The sequence below is a fragment of the Hyla sarda genome, chromosome 4 (genome assembly GCF_029499605.1).
Source record: "Hyla sarda isolate aHylSar1 chromosome 4, aHylSar1.hap1, whole genome shotgun sequence".
Classification (NCBI taxonomy): domain Eukaryota; kingdom Metazoa; phylum Chordata; class Amphibia; order Anura; family Hylidae; genus Hyla; species Hyla sarda.
The window spans coordinates 250742823-250769188 of NC_079192.1; positions in this window are offsets into that span (position 1 = coordinate 250742823).

Here is a 26366-nt window from a genome sequence, read left to right on the forward strand (position 1 = left end):
TCTCTACTGACATCTCTGTCCATTTAGGAACTGTCCAGAGCAGCATATGTTTTCTATGGGGATTTTCTCCTACTCTGGACAGTTCTTAAAATGGACAGAGGTGTCAGCAGAGAGCACTGTGGTCATGATGTCAGCAGAGAGCTCTGTGTTCCAAAAATAAAATAATTCCCTCTGTAGTATTCAGCAGATAATAAGTACTGGAAGGATTAACATTTTTTAATAGAAGTAATTTACAAATTTGTTTAACTTTCTGGCACCAGTTGATTTAGAAAAAAAAAGTTTTCCACCAGAGTACCCCTTTAATAACTAGGGTACAGTAATGCAGAAGTTGAGAAACATATTGCACCCACCAGATATGATGATAGCCTCTACTCTATGCACAACGTGTGTGACCTTGGCACGTGTGAACCAACTTTATGGATAGAAACCATAGCCCTTCTGTTGTAGAATAAAAGGGGCTTTTACAGAATCCATAAACTCCTGGCACATTTCTGGAATGTTAAACAACTTTAGGGTTGTATTATACAGCCCAACCTCTACTTCCTATGAGCAGCTATCTTTTAGACTGGCACTCCTTTACTGAGCCTATTACATGACTTGCTATCAGGAAACCAGGGCTGCATGAACAATTGATAGATTTTCTTGTATGGCCCTTTACTTATATAGTTCGTTGCCGCACATTCACAAGCCAATGTGCGACCAATGAACAAAGATTTCTAAACTTGTCGAAACAAAGTATTTGATCATTTGTCAGTTTATGGTTGAGCCTACTATATGGGGCAATTATCATTCTATTCAGCTGATATTCACCCCATGCAATACTGTATTAGTCATGATCATAAGTCACAGATACCATGTTAAATCACGTGCAGTAGCAATTGATAAGAACAAATCACTTAGTATGTAGTTAAAGGGGTACACCAGTTAGCAAAAATGATTCATATTATGTCTCCTCATGGCCAGATCAATTACAGTGGTCCCTCAACATATGATATTAATTGGTTCCAGGAGAACCATCATATGTTAAAACCATCATATGTCGAGTACATATGTCTATGTAAAAATTGTAAGTGGTTCTGGGGCCTCGGAACCATTGTATGTTGAATACATATCTCTATGGGAAACTGCTAATTGGTTCTGGGATGACCATTGTATGTGGAGTGTATGGGGAGTATTTAACAAACCAGGTGCCTCCAGCTGTTGCACAACTACAACTCCCAGCATGCATGTACAGCCATTGGCTGTCTGGGCATGCTGGGAGTTATAGTTTTGCAACAGCTGGAGGCACACTGATAGGGAAACATTGATGTATGGGGTGTATTGTGTGTATATGTATTGTATGTGATGTGTGACATCACATACAGTACTGTACAGTTCTTTAAATACCTTCAGGGGGGACAGAATGTCCTCCATTACCATCCTGCCGACTACAGCTCTATAGGAAAGGAAGGGGAGGACAGCCAGCAGCTCATTGGATGCCTGCAGCAAGATGCTGCAGCTATTGGCTATGGCTGCACTGGGGGGGCGGGGCTTACATGGAGCTCACAGGGGAAGCCTGGACAGCATGTTAGCAGGACAGCATGTGAGTAACAGGAGGCAGAACGGGGCACACGGGCACATTAAACAACTATCTGTCAGTTGCTGAAGTTGTCAGCGCTGTCAGATAGCTGTTTGTATGATGGCCCCGACACACAGCAGCATCATATGTCGATGCTGCCTTCAACATACGATGGGCTCTGAGAGGCCATCATATGTTGAAATGATCATATGTCGGGGCCATCATAAGTCGGGGGGTCACTGTATATTGTAATATACACTTATTACCTGTACTGAGCTGTTTTCCCTGGAGGAATATGCTGTGACAGACAGCATATTCTACTTTGTCTTCTCTCTCTCCTCTCCCATCTTTCAACAGAGACAGAGATCATGTGACTCTTTGTACTGGTTTTCAGTGAACTCGCCTTGTAAGTCATGCCTCCTTCTGACATTATAGCGTCAAGCCACTCCTTGGTTCTAACGATCTCAGCAGTGGGAGGAAAGATACGGGAGAAAATGGAGCAGTGGGCAGAGAAGGAGGGTGCATCGGGGAGCAGTGCATGGTGCCAGAAACAAGCTAGGTGGACTATGTAGTTACATCCCACACCATGTGGAGTACTTCTTTTAGCTCCCTGGATAACCCCTTTAACTAAGCCCTATTATGAGATACCTGGGTCCCACCATTTATGGTGAAAGATGATGAAAAGCCTAATAGTATTGCAAAGGCTACTTTTTATTTGCTTCCTAAACTCTGCATAAAACTAAAGTAAGTCAGAAATGAGTCAATAATATTGCTAAACCAGAGATTGTTGCAACCAGGAATAGGTGTGTGCGACTTATAGTTACTTTTGTGAAATCTGCCTCCCCAACTGTGCCTTGCCAACAACTAGAGAGCACCTCACTGGTGATATTCACAATTTGAGAAGCACTGTTGTACTGTACATTTTGCTGCTATTTTATATGCATACACACAAAAAATTATATATATACGTGCAATTATTAACAAACACCCATTTATGTACACACACATGCATTGCAGAACCTGGGATGAACTATTGGTGTGGCAAGACATGGGCAGATTTAACATTTTAACGGGAGGGGGGTTAAGTAGGGGCGGTTATAGTATGAATAAGAAGAGTGAGAAATGCTTAATCTCCCCCCATTTTTTTTTGGTGCTTTTCACCTATACTCTGTGCCGAGGGTGCTCTTCCTGCCTGACTGCTCACAGATACGTTCCTGAATGCACACCTATAAATATGTACTGTATGGTATGAGGTTCAATGTACTCAATATGTTGAGTTTAAGGGGTTATCCAGGAAAAAAACTTTTTTTTTTTTTTTTTATATATCAACTGACCCTAGAAAGTTAAACAGATTTGTAAATTATACTCAAAAATTGACCACACCTCAAGGGTACTGCCCTAGACAGTTGATATAAGAAAAAAACGTTTTTCCCTGGAATACCCCTTTAAATATGGTCTTAAACATTTATGTAATAAATGGTCTAATACCACGTTCCAACCATATTTCATCTATACAAAAATAACCTATGCTGTATTTAAAAATGTGTGATGTTATTAAGAATAATCTAAACAAAGGAAGCTTATTATTCAACCAATATTAACCATAGCAAAAGATAGATTTTTTTAATGTAAATTAGACGTATCCAAGTCAGTCCTCATAGGCTACAGATCTGCCAAAATGTTAGGATGGCTGGAATGAAAAGGCAAACTGACAAATGACCTTGGCTGAGATCCTTCTCTTTCAAATTAACGTCAAAACCTGATCTGCTAATATTCTTTTCACTATAGTACAAAATCAAATGTGAAAAATATTATGAAAGCATATTGCTATTTTATCCTACAAATTGACCTCCAGTAAAGAATAAGAATCATGTCTGTAATACCAAGCAGCTGTTTACTAAAATAACTGTTCATTCCTGTACATTTTTGTACTTTTTAGCAGGCTTTTCTGTTAGGAATGTGTTGCTCAAGAGGTGATAGAAGATATCAGAATCAAAGTGCTTTATGTCATTGCCGTTCCAGCATTGCTTCTAGGAGAGAATATTTCTGTGTACTGTACATTGGCATCATGTGAGACATGCAGAGTGCCCAAGGCACTAGTGTATAGAGGACAGGGACTCTGTGTTCCTCTGTATATGTGAGAAAGAACCTTGGCCGGTAGCAGCGGCAAAGCTAAAATGGTCTTCTAGTAATAAGGTTGAAGAAAAAAAAAAAGTATAAGCAAAGAATGTCTACCTGTAAAAGGTGTAGAAAACTGGTTACTTTAATGGCTGTATAATAGTTTTGGACAGGATCGGTGTAAAGTATTCATGATCTCAAGACTTTAAAGGGAACCTGACTATAAATATGCTATGGAATCTATTGGCATCATGTTATATAGCAAGAAGAGCTGAGCATATATCTGAGCTGAGCACAATATGACTAGTAAATTACTGATTTCATTATCAATCCCTGCTCTTTCAATTCTGTAGTGTCCAGTAGGCAGTGACACTCAATGATAGGACCACCCACTTGGCTACTAAGAATAAAAAGAGCGGGAATTTCACAAGAAAAAAATAATAATAGAAAGATAGATAAATAGATAGATAATTCCTCAAAGAAATGCAGCACTACTTCACCACTCCGCTCCACTTGATCACAGTCCAGGTAGATATCACAAAAATGGTGCAGCACTCCAATGCAAAAATTGTGAATTTATTTCCTCATGCTTGAAAAAGGCTCCATTGAGGAGCTGAAACATTGCAGTTTTTTTGTGTGACTTGAGGAAATAAATTCACAATTTTTGCACTGGAGTGCTGGGCCATTTTTGTGATTGATATGTTGTAATATTGAAAAAAAAATTCTTGGCAAAAAGAAAATAGATTATTTTCTATGTGTATTCTTAAAGGGGTACTCCAGGGTAAAGCATTTTTTTTAATCAACTGGTGCCAGAAAGTTAAACAGATTTAAAGGGAGCACCGCATCTTATTGCCCATATGATGGAAGCCCACAAGGGACAATTGGATCATTTAAAGTTTTCTGGGATAGAAAGAGTTAAACCCAGACCGGGGATTAGCTTGGATCAACACCTACTGCATAGAGAAACATACTGGATCGTACAAACAGCAGCAGCAGGTCCCCTCGGTCTAAATGAAAAAGTAGATTATGCACCTTGTTTTTAACTACTTAGTTTTTAATATGCACGTGTATATATACAAGTTTCTATGTATATGCTTTCTTATACTGACGCACTTACAAAAATGGCGATGGTTAGCCAATGACGAGACTCTAACGAGAACTAATCAGGTGCGTCAGGTGAGGAGGGCGGTCCTGAGCGCCGGCGATTGGCCGCCCACCTGTATAAGAAGCAGCACAGAATTCCAGGTAGATATGGCCGGATGAAGCTCGTGTAACGAGCGAAACAGAGTCTGTTGCCTACTACTTACCCCCCCCTGCACAGATCCCTCTCCCTGACTGCATTTCATGTTATGAGTATGTATCAATAAAGAAGCTTTTTAAGAGAAGACTGGTGAGTGCCGATGTTTTTCTAACTCTCCACTGTACTGAAGATTTGTAAATTACTTCTATTACAAATGATTAATCCTTCCAGTACTTATTAGTGGCTGTATACTACAGAGGAAATTCTTTTCTTTTGGGATTTCTGTTCTGTCACGACCTCAGTGCTCTCTGCTGACACCTCTGTCCATTTTAGGAACTGTCCTGAGAAGAATATGTTTGCTATGGGGATTTTCTCCTGCTCTGGACAGTTCCTGACATATGTATTTATATATATAAATCTCAATGGCCCTCATTTACTATTGCAAACCCGACATGTTTTGTTGGGTTGTGCGCCAGATTCTGTCGCATTGCGCCAGAAATTCTGTCTGCGCCAGATTTTGCGCCAGAATTGAAAAAACCCCGACTAACTCTCCATTTTGCTAAGAAAACCCGAAAAAGGAGTGTGGTCGCCTGGAAAAGGGGGCGTGGTATCCGAAAAGGGGCATGTTCCCGATATTTTCACAAAAACCCAACATATTTCCTAAGGTTTCCACATAAAATGTGATGGATTTGAGCTGAGGAAAACCAGACATATCAGAGTATGTGCAAAAAAAGCAAAATGTAGGGAAAGTTTAAAATGTAGGGAAACCTTAGTAAATACCGTGGAAAATAAATTGTAGGGAATGAAAACCCACAATGAAACCGACACTCCACTCTTAGTAAATAAGGGCCAATGTGTGTGAGTGTGTGTGTGTGTGTATGTGTGTGTGTATGTTCCACCATCACGTCCAAACGGCTAAAGTTATTAACATGAAATTTGGCCCACATGTTACTTATATGTCAACAACAAACATAGGATAGGTAATTTAACCCTTACTCACCCCCATTTACCAGGGTCGGGGTTTTTGTTTAAAGTCCCATACAAGTCTATGGGAAATATATGTTACTCCAAACAGCTGGAGAAATTTCGATAATACTTGGTCACATGTTACTTATATGTCTACTTAAAATATTGAATAGTTAATTTAACCCTTAACTACCCCCATTTGTGAGGGTCGGGGTTTTTGTTTAAAGTCCCATGCAAATCAATAGGAAATGTATGTTCCCACATAACTTCCGTACGGCTGGAGATATTTCAATACCTGGTACACATATCACGGGTTGGGATATAAGGACGGCATATGAGGTCGAGATATGAGGACGGTTGGCAAAGGAGGTCGAAATAGGAGGTCGGGATAAGAGGTCGAGATAAGAGGACGGGATAGGAGGTCGGGATAGGAGGTCGAGATAGGAGGTCAAGATAGGAGGATGGGATAGGCAGTCGGGATAGGAGATCGAGATAGGAGGTTGAGATAGGAGGACGGGATAGAAAGTCAGAATAGGAGGTCGAGATAGGAGAACGGGATAGGAGGTCGGGATAGGAGGTCGGGATATGAGGACGAGATATGGGGTTGGGATATGACAACAATATAAGGGGATGGGATATGGAGTCAAAATCTTCCTCTGTTGATTTTTCTCCACAACAAGGATTAGGAAGGAAAAACCGGGCAACGCCGGGTACTCAGCTAGTATATATATATATATATATATATATATATATATATATATTATACATTTGGCAGCTTCTTTGGGAGAAAGTTGTTAGACCGGCAGTATATAAATACTGGTTGGGAAAGATAAAATGATCAATGTTAAATATTCTTCTTTATGCTCTCATAAAGAACAATGTGGCAACAACAGTGCTCACTGTTTGTTTGAGACTAAACCATCGTTATTTTAGAATGATCTTCTTTAGTTTATACTATGCAAGATTTAGTTTACTCTGAGGCTGTATTTATTTGTTAATGCTAATCGTGTATCTTTAATACTTCACTTGGGCATGATGAAGTCTAGTAATGTGTTCTACTGAAGCAAGCCTGTCTTCACTGCTTCCATTTATATGATTTGCAGCAATTCTGCTAGTTCCATTGCATGCATTATGGGAAAAATTCAAGTAGTTAATCTAGTACTAAGGTAAAATATTGCTTAGCTTGTGTTTGGATAAGTGCAGGCCTAATGACATTGAATGGACATTTAGCAGGTGAATGTGTTCACTAGCTGCTACAATTATAGTCAATGGGCTGATAGCTAAAACAAAACAGTGTTGTACTGTACTCTAATGTGTTTTCATCAAATAAAATAAATAAATAAATAAGATGTATAACCTAAAACTTGCCTTTTTTTAAAACCATAGTATCATCTAATATAGGTGCAATAAAGTCCACACATCTCTGATGCCGGTATAAGTTTGCCATTGCTTTACTATAGTTGAAGGGGAACCTCTCATACTATGTAATTCATTCTTTTAGTTGTATTGATAAGATTTGAAGGGTTACTCCGTTGCAAGACATCTTATCGTCTATCCATAGGATAGGGGATAAGATGTCTGATCATGGGGTCCCCCCCGATCTCCACACAGACACCTGGCGTTCTGAACATTATGTTCAGAACGCTGGGTTTGGGAGGCTGTGGTCGTGACATCACACCACACCCCCTGTTGACGTCATGCCATGCCCCCTCCATTCCTGTCTATGGGAGGGAGCTATGGGTTTTTCCCCTGACTTCTGCTCTGCTGGCTTCATTTATTAATGTCAGTTGTTTTTCAGCTAATGGGTAAGGACTGCACAAGTTCAGAAGAGGGGATCCTGTTCTCCTGTGTCTCTGTAACTCACTATATAATGTTGCAGCAGTTTGGGGGACATTATAAAAATCTTAATCCTTCCAGTACTTATGAGCTGCTGTATACTACAGAGGAAGTTGAGTTGTTCTCTTCAGTCTGACCTCAGTGCTCTGCGCTAACACCTCTGTCAGGAACTGTCCAAAGCAAATCTCCATAGTAAACCTCTGGTCAGAGGTGTCAGCAAAGAGCACTGTGGTCAGACAGAAAAGAACAATTAAACTTCCTCTGTAGTGTACAGCAGCTGGTAAGTACTGGAATAATTAAGATTTCTTTAATAAAAGTAATTTACAAATCTGTAACTTTCTGGCACCAATTGATTTGAAACAAATATTTGTCTGTGGGTGTATCCCTTTAACCCTTTAAGGACACAGCCCATTTTGGCCTTAACCTGATAACGACCATGGATGAGTTCCGACACCTGGACATGTATACTCATCCACGCTTTTAACTGTCACCACTCCTAAACAGCAGTGACAGGAGGGTGACGCTTGCTGTCACAGACAGCTGAGGGTCACTGCGGTCCCCACCCCATGATCATTGTGATTGGTTGTCTTATCAGATCAATGACAGTGTTCTATTCACGGTGCGTGAGCAGCTCTCCTGCTGCAGCTCTCACCTCCTTCACTCCTGTCATTGTATGTGAAGGAGATCGGAGCTGTGTGAGAGAGCAGTCTGAGAGAACATACTCCAGACCTCTCTTTCCCAATTTAACCCCCTCACAGTTGCACACGAAGCACCACTTCCCCTCCCTTTCATTCCCGGTCCACCTTTTTTTTTTCATTCATTCTTTTTTGTTTTTTTGTTCAACCCCTTGGGGACTGAGCCCATTTTCACCTTAAGGACCAGAGCATTTTTTGCACATCTGACCACTGTCACTTTAAGCATTAAAGGGGTATTCCAGAAAAAAACTGTTTTATGTATCAACTGGCTCCAGAAAGTTAAACAGATTTGTAAATAACTTCTATTAAAAAATCTTAATCCTTTCAGTACTTATGAGCTTCTGAAGTTAAGGTTGTTCTTTTCTGTCTAAGTGCTCTCTGATTACACGTGTCTCGGGAAACCCCAGTTTAGAAGAGGTTTGCTATGGGGATTTGCTTCTAAACTGGGCGGTTCCCGAGACACGTGTCATCAGAGAGCACTTAGACAGAAAAGAACAACCTTAACTTCAGAAGCTCATAAGTACTGAAAGGATTAAGATTTTTTAATAGAAGTAATTTACAAATCTGTTTAACTTTCTGGAGCCAGTTGATATATATATATATATATATATATATATATATAAGTTTTTCCCTGGATAACCACTTTAATAACTCTGGGATGCTTTTACTTATGAATTTTATTCCAAGACAGTTTTTTGCTCAGAAGGGAAGGAGCAACAATGGGATTTTGGGAAGGGAATTTTGCAGAAACCGTTTTGGGGGGGGGGGGGGGGCATGTCGCATTTAGAAAGACCCTATGGTGCATAACAGCGTAAAAATAAATTACACCCCTAATGGCACGTAACAAGGGGTAGAGTGAGCCTTAACACCTTATAGGTGTTTGATCACTTTTCAGTATAGTCGGACATGTAAATGAGATTTTTTTTTTCACTAATTGCTGTTTTTTCCCCGAAATTTACAATTTTTACAAGAAGTAATAGTAGAAATTGCCCCCCAAAATTTGTAACCCCATTTCTTCTGCGTATGGAAATACCACAAATGTGGACGCCGAGTGCACTGTGGGCACACTACAATGCTCAGAAGAGAAGAAGTCACATTTGGCTTTTGGAAAGCAAATTGTGCTGAAATGGTTTTTAAGGGGCATGTCACATTTAGGAAGGCTCTATAGTGCCATAACAGCAAAAAAAGCACCACATGGCACACTATTTGAGAAACAACACTCCTCAAGGCATGTAACAAATGGTACAGTAAGCCTTTACACCCCACAGGTGTTTAACAAATCTCCACTAAAGTACGACGTGAAATTGAAAAATTTAATTATTTTCACTAAAATGCTGGTGTTAACCCAAATTTTTCATTTTCACAAGGGGTAATAGGAGAAAAAGCCTCCCAAAATTTTAACCCCATTTCTTCTGAGCATAAAAATACCCTTATGTGGATGTACAGTGCTCTGCGGGCAAACTACAATGCTCAGGAGGAGGAGCGCCATTGGATTTTTGGAGAGAGAATTTGTTTGGAAGGGAAGTCGGGGGCCATGTGCGTTTACAAAGCCCCCATAGTGCCAAAACAGTGGATGGGGGGTCCACTGTTCATGGGGGCTTTGTAAACGCACATGGCCCCCGCCCACATGTGACCCCATTTTGGAAACTACACCCCTCACAGAATTTAATAAGGGGCTCAGTGAGCATGTACACCCCACTGGCTTTTGACAGATCTTTCGAACAGTGGGCTGTGCAAATGAAAAATTTAATTTTTCATTTTTTCAGACGACTGTACAAAAAATCTGTCACACACCTGTAGGGTAAAAACGCTCACTGCACCTCTTATTATATTCTGTGAGGGGTGTAGTTTCCAAAATGGGGTCACAAGTGGGGGGAGGTCCACTGTTCTGGCACCATGGGGGCTTTGTAAACGCACATGGCCTTCAATTTCATACACATTCTCTCTCTTAAGTACCAGGGAGCAAAGGCATACCTGTAAGCCCTTGGTCCCCAACAGGTTACACTACATAGTAGTGTAGTTAGCTAGCGAGGCATATAATTAGCATCAGGTTATTAATGCTTCAAACCTTGCTTAGCACATAAAGATAAGATGTTCTTTTCAAATTTCCAAAACTTTCAAAATGTCAAGTAAAATTGTTAGGATTCTAATAGATCTAAAATGTGAATAATAATTAAAAAAAAATCTGGACAAAATAAAGTAGACATATGAAATAAACATTTTTATAAACAATTTGCACAGTATGTATAAATATATGCAACCTTTTAGTGTCAAAATAACAAAAACATTTATTGTTTTCGAAAATTTCATGAATTTTTTCATTGTAAATGAAAATTTTAGTTTTTTCGGGGGTTTATGAGGGCTCAATTTTTTGCGCCGTGTTCTGTAGTTTTTTTTGTACCACTTTTGCGTATATGTGACTATTTGAACACATTTTTTATTCTAAATGTGTTGTGACCAAAATACAGCAATTTTGGACATTCTTTTTTATTGTTATGTTTAAGCCAATTTACATTATATTTTGATAGTTCAGACATTAACACATGTGTCAATACCAAATATGTTTATTGATACTTTTTAAAATGCTTTTTGGGAGTAAAATGGGAAAAAAGACGATTAATTGTGGGAGAGGATTTTTCTAATTTTTTTAACTTTAAAAATAAATAAATAATATTTTACACTTTTTATGTCCCCATAGGGAACTATTTATAACAATCATTCATTTTCTAATACTGTTCAGTGCTATGCATAGGCATAGCACTGATCAGTATTATCAACGATCTTCTTCTCTGGTCTGCTTAATAAAAGTCACCGAGAAGTCGTCCTCATGATCAGTACAAAATAATGTTTAAAATATAACTTTTAATGTACTACAAACTAAAATTAGAAGATAACAATTGAACTAAAGTATGTGCTACATGTACTAAATAGTGCTAGGGAGCCCGGGGGTGTGCAGACCCAAATCTTGAGGATAGATAAGTAAACCAAGCCTATAGTAGATAAAGATGGATGATCTAAGATAGGAGCGGCTGAGGTCCTGGATTAGAGGATGTAAATATACGATTATTCAGCAATGAAATAATCCATAGATGAGAGAGATGGAGGGATATGTGCCCACTATGATCAATATACCCATCCCTCTTTCCCTGCCTTTTGAGGGACCCACCTCCTTAACAGGGTGGCCTCAACCACGGTGACGTTCCCTGCTCTCACTAGGTGAGGGGAAAAAACAACAAAATAAGGCAATAGATAGAAGGGGATAGGGCTGCACAACCCGAGGCTCCAAAGACAAAGTGTGTGTGATAACCACAATAGTGCAAAAACAATCAAAAAATATTGTTTATTGGCTATACTTAATATACCTGTCAGGCTAGGCAGTTTATGTATCTATGTTTATTTAGTGGTAGCTCCTATCGTGCTGCTACCATTGTGTGTAGTGCACCCATCTGCTAGTGCACTAACACTAAGTCATCCCCTGCCGTATTCCTGACCAATTACAACTACTTCATGGTACCTATGCATATTTACTGGTAATGGTTAATGGTGATTTTGTCAACTACATCACCACCTGTATCTACTTTAATAATCCAGAGGACCTAGTTATATATAATTGTATCTTTATTTATATATTTATGCTAGCAAATTATGCATTTTTTGATTGTGTACATGGCTGTATTGAGTAAATATCATGGCTATTGATAGCCTCTACTTTGCATAGGGTACAATTTAATATATGTGGCATACCTAATGCACCTAGTGTACATCCCACACTAGGAGGGCAAACTTGGAGGAATTAGCCACTATCTGGGCTTGGTTCGCTGCGTTCTGAGGGAACACTTGGTCATCATAAGTGCCCTGTTTTAAAATTGGTGCTATCACTATCACTAATATTCATGTTTGGTGCCACTGTTTTCCCTGATGATCCTGTTTAAATTTGACAGGTGAAACGCGTTGGAGTTGGGTTATTTTTTGATTGTTTTTGCACTATTGTGGTTATCACACACACTTTGTCTTTGGAGCCTCGGGTTGTGCAGCCCTATCCCCTTCTATCTATTGCCTTATTTTGTTGTTTTTTCCCCTCACCTAGTGAGAGCAGGGAACGTCACCGTGGTTGAGGCCACCCTGTTAAGGAGGTGGGTCCCTCAAAAGGCAGGGAAAGAGGGATGGGTATATTGATCATAGTGGGCACATATCCCTCCATCTCTCTCATCTATGGATTATTTCATTGCTGAATAATCGTATATTTACATCCTCTAATCCAGGACCTCAGTCGCTCCTATCTTAGATCATCCATCTTTATCTACTATAGGCTTGGTTTACTCATCTATCCTCAAGATTTGGGTCTGCACACCCCGGGCTCCCTAGCACTATTTAGTACATGTAGCACATACTTTAGTTCAATTGTTATTTTCTAATTTTAGTTTGTAGTACATTAAAAGTTATATTTTAAACATTATTTTGTACTGATCATGAGGACGACTTCTCGGTGACTTTTCTTGCTAAGATCCTCTTGACATTTATCATTACGATAATATAGGATCACAAAACTATGTAAGTGATTCCCTAGTCGGTGATAACCCAGAGGAGAAGACCCCGGGAGGGCAGCAGAGGCAGGTGAGGGGACCTCCGGCCATTATCTCAGATGATCGGATTACCACGGAAGTGCCGCGGGTGATCCGATCATCCATAAAAAATTTGGCATTGCCGCAGATGCCATGATCTATATTGATCACGGCATCCGGGGGGTAATGGTGGACATCAGCACGATCACTGATGTCTGTCATTACCAGCGGGTCCCTGGCTGTTGACAGAAGCCGGGACCTGCTGTGCATGATGCAAGCACCGTTCTGGTGCTCACATCATGTACAGATTGTAAATGGACGTCCTGGTGCGCTAATTCCCAACAGATTAGGACGTACATTTACGTCCAATGTCCTTAAGGGGTTAATCTGTATTTTTTCTTTGGTCAGTTGTTATTTCCGACATACTTCTATTTGTGAATGTTTTTGCATCTGCATAGACAGGGGGACAGAGAGTCTGCCATCCCACCCACCAGCAAGTCTACATACCTACAGAGGTGTTGTGCCTTGAGCACAATACGACTTGCTAAATACAATACAATACCAGCTATTATACAGGGTGGGCCATTTATATGGATACACCTTAATAAAATGGGAATGGTTGGTGATATTAACTTCCTGTTTGTGGCACATTAGTATATGTGAGGGGGGAAAACTTTTGAAGATATTTGGTGACCATGGCGGCCATTTTGAAGTTGGCCATTTTGAATGCAACTTTAGTTTTTTCAATGTGACAACAAACTCATTGGGAATTTCACAAGAAAAACAATTATGTGCTTGGTTTTAACGTATCTTTATTCTTTCATGAGTTATTTACAAGTTTCTGACCACTTATAAAATGTGTTCAATGTGCTGCCCATTGTGTTGGATTGTCAATGCAACCCTCTTCTCCCACTGATAGCAACACCGCAGGAGAAATGCTAACACAGGCTTCCAACATCTGTAGTTTCAGGTGCCTTCACAGCATAGGCAATTCAGGTATCTTCACAGCATAGGCAATCGCCTTCAGATGACCCCAAAGATAAAAGTCTAAGGGGGTCAGATCGGGAGACCTTGGGGGCCATTCAACTGGCCCGCGATGACCAATCCACTTTCTAGGAAACTGTTCATCTAGAAATGCTCGGACCTGACACCCATAATGTGGTGGTGCACCATCTTGCTGGAAAAACTCAGGGAACGTGCCAGCTTCAGTGCAAAAAGAGGGAAGCACATCATCATGTAGGCCACTGGATATGCGATATTTGCTACATGATGATGTGTTTCCCTGGCATGTTCCCTGACTTTTTCCAGCAAGATGGTGCACCACCACATTATGGGTGTCAGGTCCGAGCATTCCTAGATGAACAGTTTCCTGGAAAGTCGATTGGTCATCGTGGGCCAGTTGAATGGCCCCCAAGGCCTCCCGATCTGACCCCCTTAGACTTTTATTTTGGGGTCATCTGAAGGCAATTGTCTATGCTGTGAAGATACGATATGTGCAGCACCTGAAACTACGGATACTGGAAGCCTGTGCTAGCATTTCTCCTGTGGTGTTGCTATCAGTGTGTGAAGAGTGGGAGAAGAGGGTTGCATTGACAATCCAACACAATGGGCAGCACATTGAACACATTTTACAAGTGGTCAGAAATTTGTAAATAACTCTTGAAAGAATAAAGTTACGTTAAAACCAAGCACATCATTGTTTTTCTTGTGAAAGTTTGATGTGTCACATGACCCTCTTCCTATTAAAAAAACTAAAGTTGGATTCAAAATGGCCAACTTCAAAATGGCCGCCATGATCACCACCCATCTTGAAAAGTTTCCCCCCTCACATATACTAATGTGCCACAAACAGGAAGTTAATATCACAAACCATTCCAATTTTATTAAGGTGTATTCATATAAATGGCCCACCCTGTATACTAGGAGTGCCCCCAATTTTTTTCATATAGATTTAGGTATACTTGACCTTCTTTAGAAAAGCCCTTAAAGTGGCCTGTTGCATGCAAAAGTAGAAACTGAGCAAATTTTGTCTATAGCTGAAATAAGCTGCGTTATTTCCCTTTTCTTAAGAACAGAACCTCGATTTAAAAATGTTATCCATATTTATCCCCATCTATACAACTATATCTGTAACTATATATCTTGAAGAGAAATGATCATGCTTCTCATGGTACTAACCTAGTCAAATGGTTAAGTACCTGTGGCCATACTAATGAAAGGAAACAATGAAAGTGAACTGCTTAGTCTTTCTTAGAAATGTTGACATATACTCAAACCTTCATAGCATATTTAGAGATGAAAAAAAATACTTTTACCGTAACATTTTTATGCAGCTCCAATTCCTTGTCTGGTTCTTTTTAAATGACCAGATGATTTACCTCCTTGACCTATGTGACTAAATGGACCAAACCTGGAGATACTCTTGACCAAATACAGTATATACATTTATTAAGCAAAGTATCATACTTTCAACTAGACACTTTAAAAAAAACTTCAATATTAATACAATTTTATGCTTATTAACAGAAATGAACAAATCTTAGGTTTACAGGTTATTCAGCCCATCAAGCGCTGGGTACTTCTGTTTAAGCCATTAGCTCTGATCTTGTGTGATTGAGCAGTAAAGCAGTTACCATCTTAAACTGGCAGAACTGACCTACTTCCAGTTGACCTTTCATGGGTGAAAAGTCAATTCTCCTGTAGTCATCACGAAGAGGATCCTTCAAAAAACGACATTTCTTTTAAGAACTGAAAAAATACGGCTTCACTTCTTTGATATTTGACTTTTATTGTATAATATAAAAAGAACTGGGCTAAAAAAATGACAAAGGAATACTAGGAAAATCTTGATTCATGAATAGTGGTCAAGATAGGATGACTACAAAATTATGTTGATCACATGCTGGATAAGGGGAAAGGTCATTTTTTGTAGTGTCATAAGGATAAAAGAATAGTTTCAAACTCCTAATGCCAGTTTCAGATGACCGTAGTTTATCTTTCTATGGCAGCTGCAATTCTTGGACCCCTGTAGTTCAGCCGATCTGGAATGAGATTGTTATTGAGTCCCATATTAAGCTAAGGCTACAGTATGTGCACATCTGCCCATTGACATTGATTGGGGTCCGTTGAGTTTCTGCCTGGTTTCCGTTGTTTTGAGTTCAGGGAACAAAAAATAATTATTTATTGTATTTTTTTTCACCACTCAAGTCCCGTCATTTATTCCGCGAATGGAACTCCAAACGCAGATGTGAATGAGCCCACATTTGGTTCAGGTGAACACAGGGAGGACTAGGTAGTATAGCAATAATACAGATGCTAAAATGGGGCTGTTTTCATTTTGGATCTGTAGTTTAAATGGAATGTAACATCAGTAACATCATTTAACCTCTTAAGGACCAATGACATTGTGGAACGTCATGGCACCCTGGGCTTTAAGGACCAATGACGTTCCACATCGTCATGGCATTTTCCGGTCTCTGCCGCGCGCCGGGCAAAGATCGGAACTGGATGCCTGCTGAAATCCTTCGGCAGGCATCCAGGGCAAACGCCGAGGGGGGCCATGTAGGCCCCCCATGTCGGCGATCGCCGCAAATCGCAAGGGAAATCGCCCTTGCGATCTGCGGCGATACCGGGCTGATCGGGTCTCTGGGACCCGACCGCCCGGTAATTTCGCATGATCCCGGCTGTCACAGACAGCCAGGACCATGCTAAAGAATAGGAGCGAGGTGGCAAGCCTGCCACCTCCTCCGATCCCCTGCGATCTGTCGGTTAGTTAACCGACCAATCGCAGGGGGGGGGGCGGTTACTTCCTCCCGTCCTGCCTGGCCCCTTGAAGTCCGTAGAAGACAGGAGGAACACCGGAGGACGCGGCGGGGGACGGGGGAGTGTTGGGGACCGGCCCCGGTACTTACCTCGTCCCTGAAGACCCGGATCCCGGCGGCGACAGGTGAGTTCCTCTTCAGCCGCGGTCGGGCCCTTTACAGCAATGCACGTCGCCGTAAAGCGACATGCATTGCTGTAATGGGACCCTGTAAACTACAACTCCCAGCATGCCCAGACAGCCCTTGGCATCTGGGCATGCTGGGAGTTGTAGTTTTGCAACATCTGGAGGTCCACAGTTTGGAGACCACTGTGCCCTTCCAGATGTTGCAAAACTACACATCCTCAGCATGCCCTTACTGTCCAGGCATGCTGGGAGTTGTAGTTCTGTAACATCTGGCCCTTCAGATGTTGCAGAACTACAACTCCCAGCATGCCTGGACAGTTTTGGCATACTGGCTGTTGTAGTTTTGCAACATCTGGAAGGGCACAGATTGGGAACCACTGTATTAGTGGTCTGCAAACTAGTCCTCCAAGCATGCTGGGAGTTGTAGTTCGGCAACATCTGGCTCTAAAGATGTTGCCGAACTACTACTCCCAGCATGCCTGAGAATGTTGGGAGTTGTGGTTTTGCAACAACAGGAGGCACACTGGTTGGGAAACATTGTCTGTTTCCTAACTCAGTGTTTCCCAACCCATGTGCCTCCAGCTGTTGCAAAACTATAACTACCAGCATGCACTGATGGACTGTGCATGCTGGGAGTTGTAGTTTTGCAACAGCTGGAGGTCCCCCCCCCCCTGTGAATGTACAGGGTACATTCACATGGGCAGGGGGCTTACAGTGAGTATCATGCTGCAAGTTTGCGAAGCAGCAAATTTTGTGCGGCAGCTCAAACTCCCTGTAATCCCCCGCCCATGTGACTGTACCCTAAAAACACTACACTACACTAACACAAAATAAAATAAAAAGTAAAAAAACACTACATATACACATACCCCTACACAGCCCCCCTCCCAATAAAAATGAAAGCGTCTGGTACGCCACTGTTTCCAAAATGGAGCCTCCAGCTGTTGCAAAACAACAACTCCCAGTATTGACGGACAGACGTTGACTGTCCAGGCATGCTGGGAGTTTTGCAACAGCTGGAGGCACCCTGTTTGGGAATCACTGGCGTAGAATACCCCTATGTCCACCCCTATGCAAGTCCCTAATTTAGGCCTCAAATGCGCATGGCGCTCTCACTTTGGAGCCCTGTCGTATTTCAAGGCAACAGTTTAGGGCCACATATGGGGTATCGCCGTACTCGGGAGAAATTGCCTAACAAATTTTGGGGGGCTTTTTCTCCTTTCACCCCTCATGAAAAGGTGAAGTTGGGGTCTTCACCAGCATGTTAGTGTAAAAAAAAAAATGTTTTACACTAACATGCTGGTGTTGCCCCATACTTTTCATTTTGACAAGAGGTAAAAGGGAAAAATGCCCCCCAAAATTTGTAATGCAATTTCTCCCAATTACGGAGATACCCCATATGTGGGTGCAAAGTGCTCTGGGGGCGCACAACAAGGCCCAGAAGGGAGAGTGCACCATGTACATTTGAGGTGATTTGCACAGGGCTGGCTGATTGTTACAGCGGTTTTGACAAACGCAAAAAAAAAAAAAAAACCTCACATGTGACCCCATTTCGGAAACTACACCCCTCACGGAATGTAATGAGGGGTGCAGTGAGAATTTACACCCCACTGGTGTCTGACAGATCTTTGGAACAGTGGGCTGTGCAAATTAAAAATTTTGTACAGCCCACTGTTCCAAAGATCTGACAGACACCAGTGGGGGGTAAATGCTCACTGTACCCCTTGTTACGTTCCTCAAGGGGTCTAGTTTCCAAAATGGTATGCCATGTGGGTATTTTTTGCTGTCCTGGCATCATAGGGGCTTCCTAAATGCGACATGCCCCCGAGCAAAATTTGCTCTCAAAAAGCCAAATATGACTCCTTCTCTTCTGAGCATTGTAGTTCGCCCGTAGTGCACTTCAGGTCAACTTATGGGGTACCTCCATACTCAGAAGAGATGGGGTTACAAATTTTGGGGGGGTATTTTCTGCTATTAACCCTTGCATACATGTGAAATTTGGGTGGAAACTTTCTGCAAAAGTCGTGAAACACCTGTGGGGTATTAAGGCTCACTTTATTCCTTGTTACGTTCCTCAAGGGGTCTAGTTTCCAAAATGGTATGCCATGTGGGTATTTTTTACTGTTCTGGCACCATAGGGGCTTCCTAAATGCAACATGCCCCCCAAAAACCATTTCAGAAATACGTACTCTCCAAAATCCCCTCGTCGCTCCTTCGCTTCTGAGCCCTCTACTGCGTCCGCCGAACACTTTACATAGACATATGAGGTATGTGCTTACTCGAGAGAAATTGGGCTACAAATATAAGTATACATTTTCTCCTTTTACCCCTTGTAAAAATTCAAAAATTGGGTCTACAAGAACATGCAAGTGTAAAAAATGAAGATTGTGAATTTTCTCCTTCACTTTGCTGCTATTCCTGTGAAACACCTAAAGGGTTAAAACGCTGACTGAATGTCATTTTTAATACTTTGGGGGGTGCAGTTTATATAATGGGGTCATTTATGGGGTATTTCTAATATGAAGACCCTTCAAATCCACTTCAAACCTGAACTGGTCCCTGAAAAATTGTGATTTTGGAAATTTTGTGAAAAATTGGAAAATTGCTGCTGAACTTTGAAGCCCTCTGATGTCTTCCAAAAGTAAAAAATCGTAAATTTTATGATGCAAACATAAAGTGGACATATTGTATATGTGAATAAAAAAAAATATTTGGAATATCTATTTTCCTTACAAGCAGAGAGCTTCAAAGTTAGAAAAATGCAAAATTTTCAATTTTTTCATCAAATTTTGGAATTTTTCACTAAGAAACTATGCAAGTATCGACAAAATTTTACCAATAACATAAAGTAGAATATGTCACGAAAAAACAATCTTGGAATCAGAATGATAGGTAAAAGCGTCTTAGAGTTATTATTGCTTAAAGTGACAGTGGTCAGATGTTCAAAAAACGCTCTGGTCCTAAGGTGTAAAATGGCCTGGTCCTTAAGGGGTTAAATTAGCATTTTACTTTGAAATATACTAAACATTTTTTGTTACTGTCTGCATTAAATATAAAATAATTTTTTTTTATAAATTAAATTGGAATTTTCACACTCCTCTCTAGAACAGGCATAATAAACTAGTACTTTCTGGTATCTGCAGGTCTTTTTCAGCTTCGCTGTGTAGATTGACAGAATAACCCATCATTATAGGGTGGGCAAGTAGATGACAACTCTACAGCTAGAGGCAGAGAAGCAATGCTATACACATTGGTACAGCTATGGTTTTGTATGAATCTCCCCCTGTCACTCCCGGGTCCCTGGGGGATTGGCTTTAGTTTATCACTTCCTGGAGATTGTAATAACCTATGACATGTCCCCGTCTTATGTTCATTTTAGCCCTAAACACACACACACACACACACACACACACACACACACACACTGCTGTTCTCTCTATATAGAAAATACAGAACAGATGTGTAGGTTTTTAATATAACCAATATCTTCAATAGAGATGAGCGAATCGAAGCTGAGGAACCCGAATTTGTTACAAATTTCATGAAAATTTCGATTAGCAGCGAATGCAAATATCACAGTGTGAATTCGGTTAGAAAAACAGACATGGTGCACATCTACAATCTTGTATAATGATCTGATTGCTTCTCAGCATAATATCAAAAACTAACAGGTTGTTAGTATACATTTTTGATCAAAAAGTACAAGCCCACTCGCCACGTCAAGGCCACCTATTTAGAGTGGGTCCCTAACGTCCCTAGCATAAAATGGCGCAGCACCGGGCGGCGACCACCACCGCCGCAACACCAATGCCCACAGGGGGGAATGACCCACCGGCAGAGCGGCCCCAATGCCACTCAAACCAGTCTATGGGCTGCACCCCCCCCCCCCCCCGCAGACACGGCGCCACGGCAGCAACGGACACCGCACAGCACCACACCAGTGTGAACAAGGTGTAATGGCTCACTTACCATGCTCTCCCAGTCAGACTGGGAGGCTGCTAGGAAAGAAATGACCCATGTGTAGCTAAGTACTACTTATATAGGGTTGGGCTGAGGGGGTGGGGAAGAGTGCAGCACATGTTCAAACAAAAAAAAAAAAGAGGGGATAGAAATCACAGTGTGAATTCGGTTAGAAAAACAGACATGGTGCACATCTACAATCTTGTATAATGATCTGATTGCTTCTCAGCATAATATCAAAAACTAACAGGTTGTTAGTATACATTTTTGATCAAAAAGTACAAGCCCACTCGCCACGTCAAGGCCACCTATTTAGAGTGGGTCCCTAACGTCCCTAGCATAAAATGGCGCAGCACCGGGCGGCGACCACCACCGCCGCAACACCAATGCCCACAGGGGGGAACGACCCACTGGCAGAGCGGCCCCAATGCCACTCAAACCAGTCTATGGGCCGCACCCCCCCCCCCCCCCCCGCAGACACGGCGCCACGGCAGCAACGGACACCGCACAGCACCACACCAGTGTGAACAAGGTGTAATGGCTCACTTACCATGCTCTCCCAGTCAGACTGGGAGGCTGTTAGGAAAGAAATGACCCATGTGTAGCTAAGTACTACTTATATAGGGTTGGGCTGAGGGGGTGGGGAAGAGTGCAGCACATGTTCAAATATCACAGTGATTCTATTGCTCAAATCGCTTCATCATACTCCATTTAGTGCGGTTCAGGCTCCAGGGCATCTAATATTGGGGGATCCACATGTCAGGACATGGGGCAAGGAATGCTGGGAAGGCGGGTGGGTGGGATTGACCCTGAATCACATGCAGGATGCAGCCTCTTAGCAGCCAGTCACCCCTGTGATGTCAAAGCCCTATGTATTCGTCAGCCATAATTCCGGCTCGTCATTTCATTCATTACATTGCAGAGAGACAGGACAGACATTGCTGTGTGTGCTTAGACAGAAAAGCTTTTTGCAGCAGCTTTTCACCTCCTAGTCACCTCAGCCTTCTGTTGGACACAGAGCTCAGCGTTTGCGCACAGAAATGAACTTATTGCAGCAAATAACCCCTCAGTCACTTTGAACAGCATTGTATTACAGAGAGGGGCAGAGAGCTGTGTGTTGCCTCAGCTGCAGAAATGTTTTCACAGGAGGGAGAAATAATTTTTTTGGGCAGATATGTGTCTTTGTTCCACAACAACTGGTCTGCTGGTTATACTAGTCTGTAAATGGTATAATCCATACCCAGCAGTCCATTCCTAATAGTATTTGAGAGAGTCTTTTTGCAATTTTGGGTTTATTACACAGTGACTGTGTGCTGCAGCACTGTTGTGTACTACTGGTGTGGTGGTCAATTTCTTTTTTTAGCATACTGTAGCGCATTTTTCTTACCTCATAAGTGCGTACCACCTACCTACATCTAAGTAGTGTACTATTTTGTAGCTGTTAATCTGTAAAGGGCCTAGAATTGTGAAAGGACAGCCAAAAGTACACACCTGCTGCTGTTCTAGACAAATACAGTTTTAAGCATAGTGAAGCTTATTGTACTCCCCTCAAATTAGCACTTAGTATGTCAGGCAGAGAAGTGCCAGGACGTGCACAGGAGGAGTGGCAGAGGCCCAAATTCATCAGGCAGAGGTCGCAGCAGACTAGGGGAGAGTGGCAGCAGGAGTCACAGCGAGAGGCCTGAGGTCCCATTATAAGCTAGCAGTTGTGTCTCGACCAGCAACCCATCTGCCGTCATCCATTGGTTAACACGGTCATCCACTTCATCACAAGTGACATCGGATACACCCAGCCAACAGTCCCAGACACAACCCTCAGTTGGCATAGCCCGGGAGCAGTCCCTGTCCTCCCATTGCCTATGTCTTATGCTGTTCCCTCCCCTAAAGAAGTATCTTATGCTGTGGGTTCAGCTCCACTATTCAGTGAGGACGATCTAATAGAGGAAAGTCAGCAGCTACTGCCCAGCCAAGAAGTGGAGAAGACATCCGCCGCTTCCTCCACAAGGCGGGCAAGTAGTGATGAGGAGAGTGACGTGGGAGGTGGTGTTGCCAGCGTTCAGGGTCCCGAAGCAGACACTCATGAGGATCCTGAGGAGGACATCAGTGAAGTGCAGACACTTGTTGATGATGATGAAGCTGATCGCACTTGGAAGCCAGGTGCAGAAGGGGCTTCATCATCATCAGGAGAAGAGGGTTGCAGGTTGCCCGTGAGACAGCAGCTGAGCCAGCAAGGTGGTAGCATGGTGGAAGTGGAAATCCTGGAGCCAAACCTGCTTCACGACAGCCTACCTTCCCGGGAGGTAGTGGAAAAGGGGTTCCTGGAGACGGCAGCAGTAGCAGTCAATTGGTGGGAAAATCAGCTACTCGACAGTGCGGCAGTTTTTCATCAAGCATCTAGAGGAGGTTAACATGGTCACATGCAAGATATGTCAGCAGAAGGTGAAGCATGGCCAGGGTCCCAATGTTGGCACCACGGCCCTGCGTCCACATATGCTTTGCCAGCAAAGCGGCCTGGGAGAACCGTGGCTCCGATGTAGTGGTCCAGCCTGCTGCATCTCCCAGTGGCACGCCACTCCCTCTTTCAGCCAGCCAAGGCTCCACCATCTCAGCCAAAGGGAGCTGTGTGTAATACCCTCTTTCTGTCACTCCAGATGCTCCTGCTCCTCCTACTTTTAGACAGTCATGCCGCCAACAATCCATCGGCGAACCATGGGCCAGTCCTTGGGTCTGTCAGTGTGTACCAAAGTGCACGGCAGCGCCGACGTCTGGAGCTGGAACTATGGTCAGGGACAATACATGTCCTTTAAGGCTCATTGGGTGAATGTGGTTCCTACACAGCTACAACACCAACTTGGACAGGTCACGCCGCTTCCTCCTCCACGCTTTCAGCCCGTTGGTGACAGTGTGCGACTCCGCCTCCTTATCCTCCATGGTGTCCATTAGTTCCAGCTCCATCAGCAGCAGCCTGAGTCTACAGTTGCTGATGAGTACCTTTCTTCACCACCATAGTGAAGCATCTCATCAGCAGCAGGTAGACTTGGAGCAGTACCTGAACCAGCAGGTGGTTGCATACCTTGACATGCCCATGCCAACAAACCTTGAAGATCCACTGGACTTCTGGGCAGCCAAACTTGATTTGTGGCCGCAACTAGCAGAGTTTGCCCTGGAAAAGCATGCTATCAGAGCAGATATTTAGTGCGGCGGTGGCTATAGTCACCCCAAGGAAAACTCATTTGTCCATGAAAAATGTGAAGAGATTGACCTTTGTGAAGGTAAATCAGCCATGGACAATCCAGGATTTCCACTCACCAATGCCTGATGCATGGTGCCACACCAACATTTCACAAATATGGATAGTGCCAAATGGATTTAAGGTGCTTCTCCCCAGTTACAAACATTTCTCCACATCAGACCTTTTTTTCACCCTCCTTCGTCACCAGGTACTGGTATTGCCACCCACCACACGACAACAAGAATCCAATGAAACAGGTTGGAGCGATCACAATGAACCATTACTGATTAAATGAAACACTTTCAGTTTCACAAAGGAGTAAGACAGTGGGAGGGGGTGGCTGGGGAGAGCCATGGGCTGGAACAGGTGGTAGCTCGCCTCGCGGCGAACTGACGGCTTGATGCTCACCAGAATGGGTATTCAAAAAATTTAAATAAATTCAAATTAAATTAAATAAAAGTTACATAAAAAAATCGATTTACTCTCTTCAATTTTGATGCCATATGGTTTCCCTGCTGCCACATTCAGACGCTCTGCGCCAGTGATTCTAATAGCGATGCCTGTAATCTGCATGCCATACTGAATAACAGTCTAATTTCACTAACACAGCACATTCTCTATACATGTTAGAACAAAGAAAACTGTTCTACACCCCTATTGAGGCTCTCTGTCGGCCAGAAATAGTCGTTTTTAATGCAGATTCTCCGCGAATAAATACATTTTCAGAAAATTCGCCAAATAGGCCGAATTAAATTTTTCAAAAGTTCGCTCATCTCTAATCTTCAACATTATTTTTTATTGTCTATATACTTAAATCTAATTATTAAACCTAAAATCAAATGTTACACCTTACCTATACTATAGTGTTTTCTGTACAATATAGTTTTGTATATGTATCTTCCTTCACACTGTTGAACTATGAATATGTACTGTAACAATGAGATAAGCGATTGCATCAGTAGATGTGAAGAACTGATGAATCTTTTTTACCTTTTTAATTTAGTTCTGTTTGTTTGATCACAAAATGTCAGGAATATAAATTGGAAGCTTGACCATTTGTTTCCCATGCGATAATTTGACATTAATTTTCACAAGCCTAGTTAATGGATGGCTTGGCTGTATAGCTTTAAAGTGTTGCTGACAAATAATGCAAAATCATTCCGCATTCCGCTAGCTGTAATTGATTTTGTAATTTGAGCCTGTTGGCTTTTTACAAATATCACCACCCTGCATGCTCCAGCGGAAATATGTTTCATCCCCTAAGATATCACACAATGCTTGCAGATTTTCTACCATTATGGATCATACCTCTGACCAGACAATGAGTTAATGAAGGTAGAGCTGTAAGCAGCGCTATGTTTTTTTTTTTTTTTCCACACCAGATTGAATTTTTCTTTGTAGGAAATATGATGACTGAAAATTGCAGCTGACAAAAATGACATCATGAATTATAAAGGACACAGATTTTATCTCACATCAAGGCAGCTGCATCTGTTACTTTAATATGTCTTTGGAGGGAAACAAAGGAAGACTAATTAATGTATTTATGCAAATGTGACACAATACAATGACTAGACCTGGCAATATCTGCTATATTTATTTATTTGTCCAATTATAGACTGCTGAAATGTTTTCTCAACACACAGTAGTTTGTCACAGGCTTTAAAGGGGTACTCCGCCCCTAGACATCTTATCCCCTATCCAAAGGATAGGGGATAAGATGTCATATCGCCAGGGTCCCGCTGCTGGGGACCCTCAGGATCTACCATGCAGCCCCCACCTTTAGCGGCTTCCAGAGCCGCTGGAGGTCCTCAGGCTGAGTCCATCTCGACCACAGGTACGGAAAATCGTGACATCACAACTCCACCCCCGTGGGATGTCACACTCCGCCCCTCAATGCAAGTCTATGGGAGGGGGCATGACAGTTGTCACGCCCCCTCCCATAGACTTACTTTGAGGGGCGGAGTGTGACGTCACACGTGCCGAGTCATGGCATCACGATCATCCGTACCCGTGGTCGAGATGGACTCAGCCTGAGGACCTCCAGCGGTTCCGGAAGCCGCTAAAGGCGGGTGTCACATGGTAGATCCCGGGGGTGCCCAGAAGCGGGACCCCGGCGATCTGACATCTTATGCCTATCCTTTGGATAGGGGATAAGATGTCTAGGGGCGGAGTACCCCTTTAAGTTTACGGTAGTAATACTAAAGCTGGCCATACACATTATATACATGTTGGCCATGTGTATGGATGTCT